The sequence below is a fragment of the Saimiri boliviensis genome, chromosome 16 (assembly GCF_048565385.1).
Source record: "Saimiri boliviensis isolate mSaiBol1 chromosome 16, mSaiBol1.pri, whole genome shotgun sequence".
Lineage (NCBI taxonomy): Eukaryota > Metazoa > Chordata > Mammalia > Primates > Cebidae > Saimiri > Saimiri boliviensis.
Genome location: NC_133464.1, coordinates 62425641 through 62439636, shown reverse-complemented (window position 1 = coordinate 62439636; position 13996 = coordinate 62425641). Strand labels below are relative to the sequence as shown.

The 13996-nt window shown below is 35.9% G+C and overlaps 1 long non-coding RNA gene across 2 annotated transcripts in view; it reads right to left on the bottom strand.

The window, feature by feature from the left end:
- LOC141581631 (uncharacterized) overlaps positions 1-13194 on the bottom strand; it is a 57184-nt gene extending 43990 nt beyond the window's left edge. For both annotated transcript variants that reach the window (XR_012514384.1, XR_012514385.1), the window contains exons 1-2: positions 12594-13194; positions 11197-11277 (exon numbers count right to left, since the gene is read on the bottom strand). This is a non-coding gene — a long non-coding RNA (uncharacterized LOC141581631). The remainder of the gene's footprint in view (positions 1-11196; positions 11278-12593) is intronic.
- Positions 13195-13996: the final 802 nt, after the last annotated feature.

Sequence of the window (13996 nt, the reverse complement as noted above, 5' to 3'; positions counted from 1 at the left end):
TGGTCTAAACTTAAGGCTCTTCTTTTTTGTATTTTTTTTTTTTAAAGATAGGTTCTCACGCTGTTGCCCAGGCCTGTCTTGAACCCATGACTTCAAGGCTGATCTTGAGCCCCCCACCTCAGCCTCCCATAGTGCTAGTTTACATGCCTGAGCCACCGTGTGCAGCATATATATATAATGTGTACTGTGTGTATATATATGTTTATATATAATTTTTATCAGTTTTATCTTAAAGCAAGAAAAACTGGAACATTTTGAACTTAGAACTGCAGTTCCCAAACTTTTTGGCACCAGGGACCAGTTTTGTGGAGGATAATTTTTCCACAGATGGAGAGGAGAGGGAGAGAGGTGGATGTTTTCTGGAGGAAACTGTTCTATCTTAGATTATCAGCCATTAGATTTTTATAAGGAGCACAGAGCTTGATTCCTGTCATGAGCAATTCACAGTAGGGTTCCTGCTCCTGTCAGAATGGAATGCTGCTGCTTATCTGACAGGAGGCGGAACTCAGGCAATGATGCTGGCTCACCCGCCACTCACCTCCCACTGGGCGGCCCTATTCCTAACAGGTCATTGACAGACGCCAGTCAGTCTGTGGCCTTGGAGTTGGGGACCTCTGCCTTAGAAAGTGTGATCTTTAGGTGTTTCCATCGTTTATACCTTGACAGAGAGGCTGAGAATTTTCATACAAAGTTGCAAGTTTTGGAGTCAAGGCTAAATGATAAATGTTAAACAATAAAAGAGTGAAATCCAAATAATGAACAATTTGAAAAAAACTAAACTTATGAAAAAACCAGAATTTGATTTCCCAAGATTCATTTTAACTATTATAAACAGTTGCTAAAATTGTTCTGAGTTTGGGAACTAGAACATCTGTACTAGGAAGATGACATTTAACTCTGTGATATTCATAAAAAATTATTTTCTCAACACCACCTCAGCAGTTTAAGGTGGCACATGAATGGTTCTATCATCATGCATTACTAGGGTAAACCTGACCAAATCTAATGAATTTTTTTTTTGATGAACATGTTTTAAATGTTCAGTATTAATGTCGCTATGATTGAAATATGCATTATGGATCCTGGGTATTTTTAACATTCTCTTGCAGCACATAGAGTAGTTTTGGTTGCATCTACTTGAGTCTCTAACTCAATTTCCTGCAGCTGTGTTCATCCTGTGACATGAGTCTTAATGAGAGTCTTAATGTCCCAAGACTCGTATATCCGAAACATATCAAGGTTCCTACTCAGTCTAATTCAGGTTCTTATCTAAAGCCATTTGTAATTTATTTCTGGGATACATTGATGTCTTTGAGATTAAGAACTTGGTATGTTTTACCTAGTAAGGATTAAAGCTCTAATACTTAGAAGATTACAGAAAGGATACACATTGGCGCTGTGTCTTGTCTATGGCATATTGGTCTTTTAAATTAATAGGTATTGTTTTTTAAGAAGAGTTTCAAATTTACATGAAAATTGAACAGATAGTTCCCATGTACCTCCCCACAGTCCCCCATATTATTAACATGTGGCATCATTACCGCGGATTTGTTATAATGAATAAATCAAATTGACACATTATTGTTAATTAAACTCTGTAATTTATTCTTATTTCCTTAGAGTTATCCTAATGTCTTTTTTTCTGCTCTAGAATACCACACTACATTTAATAATCATGTCTCCTTAAGCTCCTCTTGGCTATGAAGGTTTCTCCGATTTTCTTATTTGTCATGACTTTGATGAGTTTAAGGAGTACTAATCAGGTATAATGTGAGGTGAGTGTGATGACCAGTGCACCATGGAAAGCCGTAGGTCAGGTATATTATAGAAACTTTCTAGGAGTTTGTTTTGCTCGTAATTAGACTTAAGTTACAGTTTTAGGGGAGGAAGCTTACAAAGACAAAATGCCTCTTTTTGTTTTGGTGTGGGTAGACTATTTTTTGAGTAGTTCTAGGGTCACAGAAAACCTTAGAGATTTCTCATGTATTCCCTGCCCCACACATGCATAGCTTCTCCATTACTAGTGTCCCCTAACAGCATAGTACATTTGTTACAACTGATGAACCCACATTGATACGTGATGATCACTCAAAGTCGCCAGCTTACATTAGGGTTTATTTTTGGTGTTATACATTTTGTGAATTTTGACAAATGTGTAATGATATACATCTACCATTATAGTATCATACAGTGTACCTGCACTGCACTAAATATTCACTCTTATCCAGCTATTCATCATTCCTTCCTAACCCCTGGCAACCACAGATGCTTTTTCTGTCTTCATAGTTTTGTTTTTTCCAAAACATCATATGATCGGAGGCATACAGTATGTATCCTTTTCAGACAGTCTTCTTTCACTTAGTAATACGAATTTAAATTTCTTCTGTGTTTTCTCATGGCTTGATAGCTCATTTCCTTTCAGTGCCAATTAATATTCCATTTCACATTCTAAATGTAGTACAGTTTACTTATCCATTCACCTACCAAAGGATATCATCATGGTATTCCAAGCTTTAGTATTTAAGAATAAAGTTGTTATGAGCATTTGTGTGTAGGTTTTTTGTTGGACAAAGTTTTTCCAACTCTTTGGGGTAAATAGCAAGGAGTGTGACTGCTGTCTTCCACAGTAGATTTACCCTTTTGCATTCTCACCAGCAATGAATAAAAGTGCCTGTTGCTCCACATCCTTGCCTGCATTTGGTGGTGCTAGTGTTCTGGATTTTGGCCATTCTAATAGATGTGTAGTGGTTATCTCTAATATGCCATTTTCATCTGCAGCCCACACATAAGGAGAGAGGAGTTATTTTCCCCATCTTTAGGGTGAAAAACCTACATAATTTATTTCTAATACTTCTGTGTAAGATAGTTCTCTCTCCTTCTCCATTTATTAATTATTCAGTAATTTATTTACTTCAGTATGGACCCATGATATTTATTTTATACTCTAAGTTATAATCCAATACAATTTTTAATTTTGTTACTTAAACTGTTCCCACTTCGGCCTTCTGGAGCTCTTTCCTTTGGCACCTGTAGGCTCTTGACATACCCACATCAATAATATTTGTTGCTTTTGTTGTTACTGTTTTTGACAACTCCTTACTTTGTGGCACTACACAGTCCCCTGTCCTTATCTTGCATATTCCTTCCCAGTCCTAAAATCAGTAATTTCTTCAAGGTGCCCTGGTTCCTTTCATCTCAGAATCATATTGAAAACCAAGATCTGTCTGGGTGTTGAATGTATTTATTGCTATGGGGCTATCATTTCCTTTTGGCCCTCTCAGCTGACAGAACAGAGATGTATACATATATATTTGATAACTCCCATATGTATTCATACCTATAAATATTTCTGTGTGTAACCATCTGTATCTGTATTAAATTAAACATAAGTTCTTAGTGATATCTCCAATTCTAATCCATTACCACATGCATGGATCATTCTAACCTCCTATCCTTGCTTATCCATAATCTCCAACAGTGAGAAATTTGACTCCTACCATCTGCCATCCATTTACTGATTTGTTCAAATCCAGTACACAAATATAGCATTATTAGAATTGTTAAGTTGCAATCCCAAAGGAAATAGCTTTATCAACTAGAGTATAATGCTTCCATTCATTTCCAAAGTTACCAAGGTCAGCACCTCTTCCCTACATCCTCTTAAATGAAGTTGTTTCATACAGTTATAACAGAGTTAGATTCTCTTGTCATGGTTTGTGTTCCTTTTAGGGATTCTTCAACCTCTATTACATGATTTTTAAAAAATCATGGATACATTGAGTTTACTCTGAGTTGTACAATTCTATGGGTTTTGACAAATGCATAATGTCACGGATCCACCATTTACAACAACATACAGAGTAATTTCACCGTAATAAAATTCCCCTGTCCTTCACCTATTCATCCCTCCTCTTTCCCAGAACATCATGGATCCTTTTATTATCGTTATAGTTTTGTCTTTTCTTAAAGATCATGTAATTGGAATTATACAATATATATCTTTATATATAAGTAGAATTATATAAATAATATATAATTAGATATATTATATATTATATATAATATAAAATTATATAATATATAATAATTATATAATATTTATATAAAATATAATATATAATATATAATTTGATATATATTATATATTATATAATTGGAATTATACAGTATATACCTTTATATGAAAGTAGATCTCTTTCACTTAGAATTATGCATTTAGAATTCTTTTACATATTTTCATGGCATGGTATCTATTTTTACCATTGAATAATATTCCATTGCCCTGATGTACTATAGTTTATCTGTTTACCTAATGAATACATCTTGGTTGCATCTAGATTTTGGTGATTATAAATAAAGCTACCATAAATATTAGTGGGCTGGTTTCGATGTGAACATATGTTTTCAATAACATTGTATAAATACTTAGGAGCACAATTGTAAGACCGTGTTTAGATTTTCTAGAAGCTCTCAAACTATCATCCAAATGTGCTGGACCATTTTGCATCCACACAAGCAAAGAATGACAGTTCCTGTTGCTCTGCACTCTTGCCGGCAGTTGGTATTGTCAGTTTTTGTTAATGTTAGCCATTCTTATAGGCTAATTCTAATAGTACTAACTCATTTTTGCTTTAATCTGCAATTCCCTAATGACAGATGTATTGCCCATCTTTTCATATGCTTATTTGCCATCTGTGTATCTTCTTTTGTGAGGTGTATGTTCAAATGTTTTTCCAAGTTTTAATTAGGTGTTTGTTTTCGTCTTATTGAGTTTTATGAATTCTCTGTATATTTTGGATATGAGTTCTTTATTAGATACGTGTTTTACAAATGTTTACTCTCACTTTGTGAGTTGTCTTTTTCTTAACTAATGTCTTTCACGTGACAGAATTCTGTATTTTAATAAAGTATAATTTATCTATTTTTAAGAGCTTGGTGTTGTATATAAAAACTCAAGCCCAAGGTTGCTTAGATTTTCTCCTGTGTTACCTTTTAGACATTTTATAGTTTTGCATTTTATATTCAGAAGAGTGATCCATTCTCAGTTATTATTTCTGAAAAATATAAGATCTGTATTTAGTTTTTTTTCCTTTTGCATAAGGATGTCCAGTTGTTCCAGCACAATTTGTTGAAGAAAACCAAAACTATCTTTTTTCTATTAAATTGCTATTGCTCTTTAGTCAAAGATTAGTTGACTATATTTTTGTATCTATTTCTAGGCTCTTCAGTCTGTTCCATTTATCTATCCTTTTGCCAATACTATGCTATCTTAATTAGTGTAGCTGTATACTAAGTTCCAAAGTTGCAAACTGTCAGTCCTCTGATGTTGTTCTTCTTCATCAGCATTACATCTTCTATTCTGGGTCTTTTTTTCCCTCTTCATATGAACTTTAGAATTAGTTTATTAATATCATAAAATAACATGCTGAGATTATATATATATATATATATATATATATATATATATATATATAATTGCACTTTAGGTTCTGGGGTGCATGTGCAGAACATGCAGGATTGTTGCACAGGTACATACATGGCGATGTGGTTTGCTGTCTCCATCTCCATCACCTATATCTGGCATTTCTCCCCATATTATCTCTCCCCAACTCCCTACCCTCTGCTGTCATGCTGAGATTTTGATTGGAATTGTGTTGAATCTACAGATTATACTGAAATAACTGATAGCTTTACAACTCTAGTCTTCAGTTCCATGAACATAGAACACTAACTACATCTCTAGTTATTAAATTTTCTTTATTTCTCTAGAATTTGATCATTTTACATGTACTGATTCTATAAATATTTTGTTAGTTTTTTTTGTGCTATTGTAAATTGTATTGTGGTTTTAATTTCAAATTTATAATTGTTTATTGTGTGTATGTGGGAAATCCACTGATTTTTCTATATTAACAATGCATCTTGTGGTTTTATTACATTACTTGGTTTCAGGAGTACTTTTTGTTAATTCTTTGGGATTTTCTGAATAGACAATCATGTTAGTGGCAAACAAAGATAGTTTTAGTTCTTTCTTCTCCATCTGTGTATAGATTACATCTATCAACTTAACAAATGTTGAAGTAAATTTGTGTACTTGTGAATCCCATTTGGGTTGTGGTGTATAATTATTTTAATATATTGTCGAATATGATTTGCTGCTATTTTGTTGAGGATTTTTGCATTTACCTTGATGAAAAATATTGGTCTTCAGTTTTCTTTCTTATAATGTCTTTATCTAGTTTTGGTAGTTAAGAGAAGGCTGGCCTCATAAAATGAGTTAAGAAGTATTTCCTCTGCTTCAAATTTTTGGGAGAAATTATAGAGTAATATTTCTTTGTTTCATAGAATTCACCAGTGAAACTGTGTAGGTGTGGTGATTTCTTCTTTGGAAGATTATTTATTATTTACATTATACTTTGAGTTTTGGAATACAGGTGCAGAACATGCAGGTTTCTTACATAGTTATACACGTGCCATGGTGGTTTGCTACACCCATCAACCTGTCACCTACATTAGGTATTTCTCCTAATGCTCTCTCTCCCCGAGCTCTCCAACCCTCTGACAGGCCCCAGTGTGTGATGTTCCCTATGTCCATTTGTTCTCATTGTTCAGATCTCACTTATGAGTGAGAACATCCAGTGCTTGGTTTTCTGTTCCTCTGTTAGTTTGCTGAGAATGGTGCTTCATCCATGTCCCTGCAAAGGACATAAACTTATCCATTTTTATGGCTGCATAATATTCCATTATATATATATATATATATATATATATATATATATATATATATGCCACATTTTCCTTATCCAGTCTATCATTGATGGGCATTTGGGTTGGTTTCAAGTCTTTGCTATTGTGAATAGTGCTGCAGTAAACATATGTGTGCATGTGTCTTTATAGTAGATAATATACAATCCTTTGGGTATATACCCAGTAATGGGATTCCTGGGTCAAATGGCATTTCTAGTTCTAGATCCTTGAGGAATTGCCACACTGTCTTCCACAATCGTTGAACTAATTTACACTCCTAACAGTGCAGAAGTGTTTCTGTTTCTCCACATTTTCTCCAGCATCTGTTGTTTCCTGACTTTTTAATACTTGCCATTCTAACTGGCATGAGATGGTATCTCATTGTGGTTTTGATTTGCATTTCTCTAATGACAAGTGATGATGAGCTTTTTTTCATATATGTTTGTGGGCTGCATAAATGTCTTCTTTTGAGAAGTGTCTGTTCACTACTGATTCCATTTATTTAAAACATGCCTCTTGAGATTACATATTCTGCTTGTGGGAGTTTTAGCACAGCATGTCTTTCAGGGACTTTCAACCAAGGTATTAAACTTGTGGGTTTAGTGTTGTTTGTAATATCCTTTACTATCCTTTTAATATCTGTGGGACACTATTTCATTCCTGATATCAATAATTTATGTCTTCTCTATTTTATTTTAGATTAGCTTGTGTAGAGCATTAATTTTGTTGATCTCCTTTAAAAAAGCTGCTTTTAAAAATTGTGGTCAAACACATGAGATTTACCTTCTTAAAATATGTAATACCTTATTGTAGATACAATGCTGTACAACAGACGTCTAGAGATTATTTGTCTTGCTTGACTACAATTTTATGTCTGTTCATTAGCAACTTCCCATTTCTCCCTCCCTCCAGCTCCTGGCAACCACCATTCTATTCTTTGTCTCTATGAGTTTGACTATTTTAGATATCTCATGTAAGTGGAATTATGCAGCAGTTGTCTTTCTATGACTGGCTTATTTCACTTTAGCATAACGTTCTCCAGTTTTATTTCGTTATATGTTGCAGCTTTTCCTTCTTTTTTTAAGGCTTAATAGAATTCCATTATATGCAAATAACACATTTCCTTTGTCCATTCACCTTTATATGGACATGTAGGTTGTTTCCACATCTTGACTATTGTGAATAAAGCTGTAATAGAGAGCAATTGTTTTGCTGTTTATTGCAGCATCATTCACAATAATAATAAAAGAGATAATATCTCCTTCAGTTACTGATTTCAGTTCTTTTAAATAAATGCTCAGAAGTGAGATTGCTGGATCCTATAGAAGTTCTATTTTTAACTTTCTTAGAAACCTTCATTCTGTTTTCTATAGTGGCTGCAACATTTTGTATTCTCATCACCAGTGTGCAAAGCTTCCAATTTCTCCACATCCTCACCAACACTTTCATGTTATAACTTTTAGTTTTTGTGGGTACATAGTAGGTATATATTTATGGTTTTTCAGAAATAATAGCAATCCTAACAGGTATGAGATGATAGCTCATCCTGGTTTTAATTTGCATTTCCGTAGTGGCTTAGTAGTATCGAACTTCTTTTCATATACCTAGTGGTCATTTGTATATCTTATTTGAAAAAATGTTTCCTCAATTCAGCCCACATTGTAATACTCTCATTAGGTTTTGTGTTTTCCTATTGAGTTATAGAAGTCCATTATTTATTTTGGAGATTAACCCCTGTCAGGCATTTGTCTTGCAAGTATTTTCTCCTTTCATAAGTCGTGGCTTTTTCTACAAGAGTTGGGACTTCCCAGATGGCTTCTTCACTCACATATGTGGTGCCTCTACTGAGATGCATGGAACCTCTGGGCCCAGCTGAGCCGTCCATGCTAATATTTCCACCTCTCTTCCACCTCTCCATGGGGTCTTTTGAGAAGCACAGCCAGATAGCTTTATATGGTGAATCAAGTCTGCCTTAGTGAGTGTTCCACAAGAACAAGTCCCAGTGTCCAAGGGTTTATCAAACCTTTGTTCGTGTCACTCTTGCTAATGTCTCATTGGCTACAGTGAATCATGCAGCCAAGGGCAAGTCAGTGTGGGAAAGGGATACGCAAAGGAATGATAGCAGTCTAGCACACAGCAAGGATGACTAAAAAGTAATGACATATTAAATCAGGCGTTCCCAAACTACGGCCCGCGGGCCGCATGCAGCCCCCTGAGGCCATTTATCCAGCCCCCCCGCCACACTTCAGGAAGGGGCACCTCTTTCATTGGTGGCCAGTGAGAGGAGCACAGTATGTGGCGGCCCTCCAAAGGTCTGAGGGACAGTGAACTGGCCCCCTGTGTAAAAAGTTTGGGGACGCCTGTATTAAAAATGTTGATGAAGATGTGGAACTACCAAAACTCTCATAAATTGCTAATAGGAGTGTAAATTGGTACAGCCATGTAGGGAAAAATTGGTGGTATCCACTAAAGCTAAATATATACTTATCTATGACCTAACAGTTATGATCCCAGCAGAATTGAGAAATCACATTCACAAAAAGACTTTTATGAGAATGGTCCTAGATTTCTTCATAAAAGTAAAAAACTGGAAACATCTCAAATGTACACCAACAGAATAATGGATAAATTGTGGAATAGTCATACAGTGGAAAGATACATGGTAATAAAAAAACCAAAACCTTACTTCAGCCTAGATGACTCTCACAGACATGATGTTGAGCAAAAGAAGCACACACTGTCCAATTCCATTTATAGGGCGACCAATTGCTTTAGTTTTAGCACTGAGAAATCCACATCCCAGAAACCCCTCAGCTCCAGGCAAACCACTATGGCTAGTCATGCTACATTCACACAGAGCTTAAGAAGAAGCAAAATTAATCCGTGTTTATGGTACCTCTTGGGTTTTATGGTACCTCTTGGGTGCATTTTGAATAAAAAAAGGGCAAAAAGGAACTTCCTGCTATGTGAAAATAACTCTTGAACTAGATGGTGACTGCTTGAGCATATACACATGTAGAAATTCACTCGTTGTACCTTTAAGATTAGTGTAGTTTACATATAGACTTTATTATATGAACATTATACCTCAATAAAAAATTTTTTAAAAAAGAAAGAAAGCAGAAAACATGTCTGTAACTTACTAGCTCCATGACCTTGGCGATTTTTTAAAAACCTCTGAGCTTAGTTTCCTCACATGTAAAGTGAAGATAATGATAATGGGTAATTCCCATGGCCCTTGTGAGATTAAATTATACTTAAAGGGGTTAAAATTTTATTTATAAAGCACCTAGCACATAGTAGGCACTCAATTAATGTTGGGTCACATCCCTGCAAATCTGATGGGAAATGCCTTCCTTAAGGGAAGATTTTCTGTTTCTGGAATTTCACTCCCTAGAACTTAAGTCATGCGTTAGCTTGTGACAAGTTATTTTATTTAACTCTCCCTCATGGCAATCACTACCTGTGATGAAGCACAAAGCAGAAAACTAGATCCTGGCAGCACAAATAATAGCAAGCAATCTTTTGAATTATTTGCCTTGAGGAAAAGATAAAAAGTTATTGAGTCGTGAGTGCAGTTTGCCACATCACGATGTATTTCCCACTGTTTTCTTAGGCTGTTTTCTTTGCCTCTTCTAAGACATTTTATGGAAACTTTTGCTGAAGAGTAGCCAATTAGAGTAGATGCTTCTGCAATTGTTCTTTTTCTGAAAGTAATTCAGAGATCTCATTTTGGCACATGGAAGACAGTAGACTGTCTACTTCTCTTCCATTAGAGCACACTGACATAGAGGATATCGCTCTCAGAAGCAATGCTATAAGGAATCCTTTTTCTTGCATCACTAGGTGTTAAGTCAATTCTACGTTCTAGGCAGCCTATTTTTATGCCTGCAGGTATAGAATTGTACAGACCCATTTCATCCACTTGCTCTTATGCCTTTATGGAATAAAATATTCAGGTTTCTTTTAGGTTAACTCCCTGAGCATCCAGAAAGTCTACAGTTTTTGACCAAGAATTCTTGTGACTTTGGTAGGTCCAAGAAGATTACATGTGGCTGTCCTGTGCAGCACAATAATCCATTTAATTCTTCATTTGCCTCCCTTTACATAATGTCTGGGAAAAGTTGACATTATAAGCCAATATATAGAAGCATATTCTTTAATTACAAAACTCTTTTGAGTGGCATTTTGTGAGAATTAGAATTATTCAGAGATTTGGGTTTGAGAAATATGTTCCTATATGTTGTTTACAATGAGGACCATTCTAAGTTCCATGGAAAAAAATGTGGATGTAGAATTTGAAACATGATTTTGAATCTGGCTCCTTCTATAAAGCTGTGCAACCTTGCATGAATTACCTAACTTCTCTGCATCTGAAAATAGGGAATAGTAAATAATACCTACCCCTCTAGATTGTTGTAAAGGATTCATAGGAGGCTAGTACATTACCTGCATAGTGGGTTCTTCATACATGAATGGTTTATGCCTTTATTCTCATTCAGATGGCTTCTCAAGGCTCAGGAAGTCTACCTGGAGACCAGAAAGGGAGGCCAGAAATTAGAATGATATATTTACCTCATCGACACAAACCAGGTGGGACACATTCAAAGTTCTTCAGTCCAGGCGAATGTTTCACTTCCCTTCTGTGTTCTATATATTGAGCACATGATAAGCCCTTCAGAAATGTCAAATAACAAAGCCATTAGTTGCCTCAAGAAATTAGCTAATCCTTGCCTGCTTGTTTCTCAGAAAATCAATAATTTTTTTTGCCAGGTTTTTGAAATAAAGAAACTGAGTCTAACAGAGCATTGAAGATTTTAAGGCATGTACTTTTTTTCCCCTTTTCTTTTGCCTTTGTATCCATATGTCTCAAAAAGAAATTCTGCACAGATTAGAGATATCAGCCCAGAGCAAAAATGGCTTGTACATTATGTTGAAAAGAATTTCTAAGTTATTTCATATGAAGGCTTAGCTACATGTTTTTTTATTTTTTTTAATAGTTTGAATTCCATTTGCAGAATTTAGTCTACTGATTCAATACTGGCAATGATATAAAAATTTAGCTTTATTGAAACATATTGCTTGAATTTAAAGCATACTGGGATATTTATGGCCTCAACTCATTTTTTAAAACACCCACTAGTAGAATGACTTCATTGGTCAGCAAAATTGCTCAGCTCTCTCCCTCTCTGGGGGTTGGGAGAAAAGTGGATAGTTCAGAGCTTAGAAGTAGACTTGGTGATGTGATTTCACAAAGTCAGAACCGCCAATTCCTCCCCTCCATGTCCTTCATGATGCCTGGCATTCTAAACAGAAACCCTACTCCTTCATCAAGGTTTTATTTCTTGTTGTATTATTATTGTTTTAAAGCAATCCCTTTGATTGGCACCACTGTTCTATTCCTGGGCCCTGGCATGCCCTCCCGTCTCAGTGATACTAAATGTCAAGAGAGCAATCTGAGGTGAAGCTGCCAATACCATGCTGAAAACCTTGTCTGTGCCTCTAGAGGAGACTGGGCAATTAGCCCTCTCCCAGCCTGGGCTCCTGGGTGTCTTAGTTTTCTTTCTAAGCAGGAGTTCCAAACTTTACCCAGTAACTCCCTCTCTCTAACCCAGGAAGGAGTCAATCTTGTTATATATTAGTCATATTCTTCCCTTTTATGGCTTGCTTAGAAGCACATATCCAGCCAAAACTGCTCTCCAGGCTGAGCCCAAGGAATGTTCCTGCCTTCAGTTACTGTTTCTGTTTTTCTCCCCATAATAACACGGCTGCCATAAATTAGGGGCCTAACTGCTATAGCTCAGTGAATGAACGATGAACAATCCAGATGTAAGCAAAACCTTTACCTCTGTTTAGAGCCCGCTTCCTATGACTTGCATATGATTACAAGGATGCAAACTGTTCCATGTTCCCAGGTGCATTATTTCCTTGATTGAGCTCTCTCCTTCCTGGAGGTTTTATCATCTGTATAGTTTCACTGGAACGTACTAATTTCCTTCTGTTTCCTCCAGTCCTGGTGCTTTGCTCTTTCTCCTAGGCAGTAGATCCCCTCTGATTGGTTCTTCTCACACATTCTCTTCTAGCAACCTGTGACTTCAAGGTCATCACTAGTCTTAATGTAAATATAAATAGAGATTACATTTGCTTACATGTAAATGTACACATTGAAATGTATACGGAGATCTGAGAACAGACTTGGCGTTATCACTGTGTTGTTATGACTAAAGGACTAAGTCCAGTGCTATGGCTTCAGGGGCTGAAGCTGGAGTGAGAATTGTGACCTGACAGAAAGACTGAAGAATGAGCATATTGAAAAATCAGGATTCCAGAAGTGGGATCCTGAGAGTCCAGAGTTGTTCTGTCCAGTGGAAATTTTTGCAAAGATAGAAATGTTCCATAATATTCTGTGTTGTAGCTACTAGCCACATGTAGTTACCAAGTACTTGAAATTTCGTGACTAGTGCAACTGAAAAACAGAATGTTAAATCTTATTTTTATTTTAGTTAATTTTAATTTAGGTAGCCACAGGCGAGTAGTGGCTATTCTGTTGAACAGCTTAGAGGGAGCTGCACATGTTCTAAGAGGGGAGGAGGGAAAGCTGAATCCTAGAGATGCTGTAGTAGGGAACCAAGAGGGCATTATACTCCCAGGCAAGCTGGACAGCTGTAGAAGAGAATGGACAGGAAGTCACTCCAAGCATCTTTCTAGAAAACTCACCTCACTACTTGGCTTATCAGACAGGTTGAGTTGTGCTCAGAACTTTATAGAGGAGCCCTGAACCAAAGATATCTAGATGATCCTTTTGCGCTCCAACTTTCCTTCTTTAAGAGATTAGTGAGGTTTCTCTGGAAGGTGGCTGAAAGCTCAAACACCATAAAGATCAGCACTAAAGCTTTAACTTTTGAAAGTCAACTGTATAGCTTTGATTTCAATTATTATTTTTTATTTAAAAGAGTTGCAGTTAAATATTTAATGTTTTCAAAGAATCTACATGAATTTATTATTGAAAAAATGTTCCTCACCCTTTAGAGATCTCAGGGCACTTGTTTTAAATAAAACACCTAGAAATAGCTGTAATGGAATCAGTTTAAGACTGAGGTCATAAACAATCAAAGGCAGGCCTAGAAACTGTGGCAGCTTATACTTCCAGGCTATAGAAATTTCCAGGAGAGTAGCAGCCTTTATCATCCTGTAGAGTAGCATAAATCAGAATCTACTGAAGAATGTTTAAGAAGAAAAAGAATATATT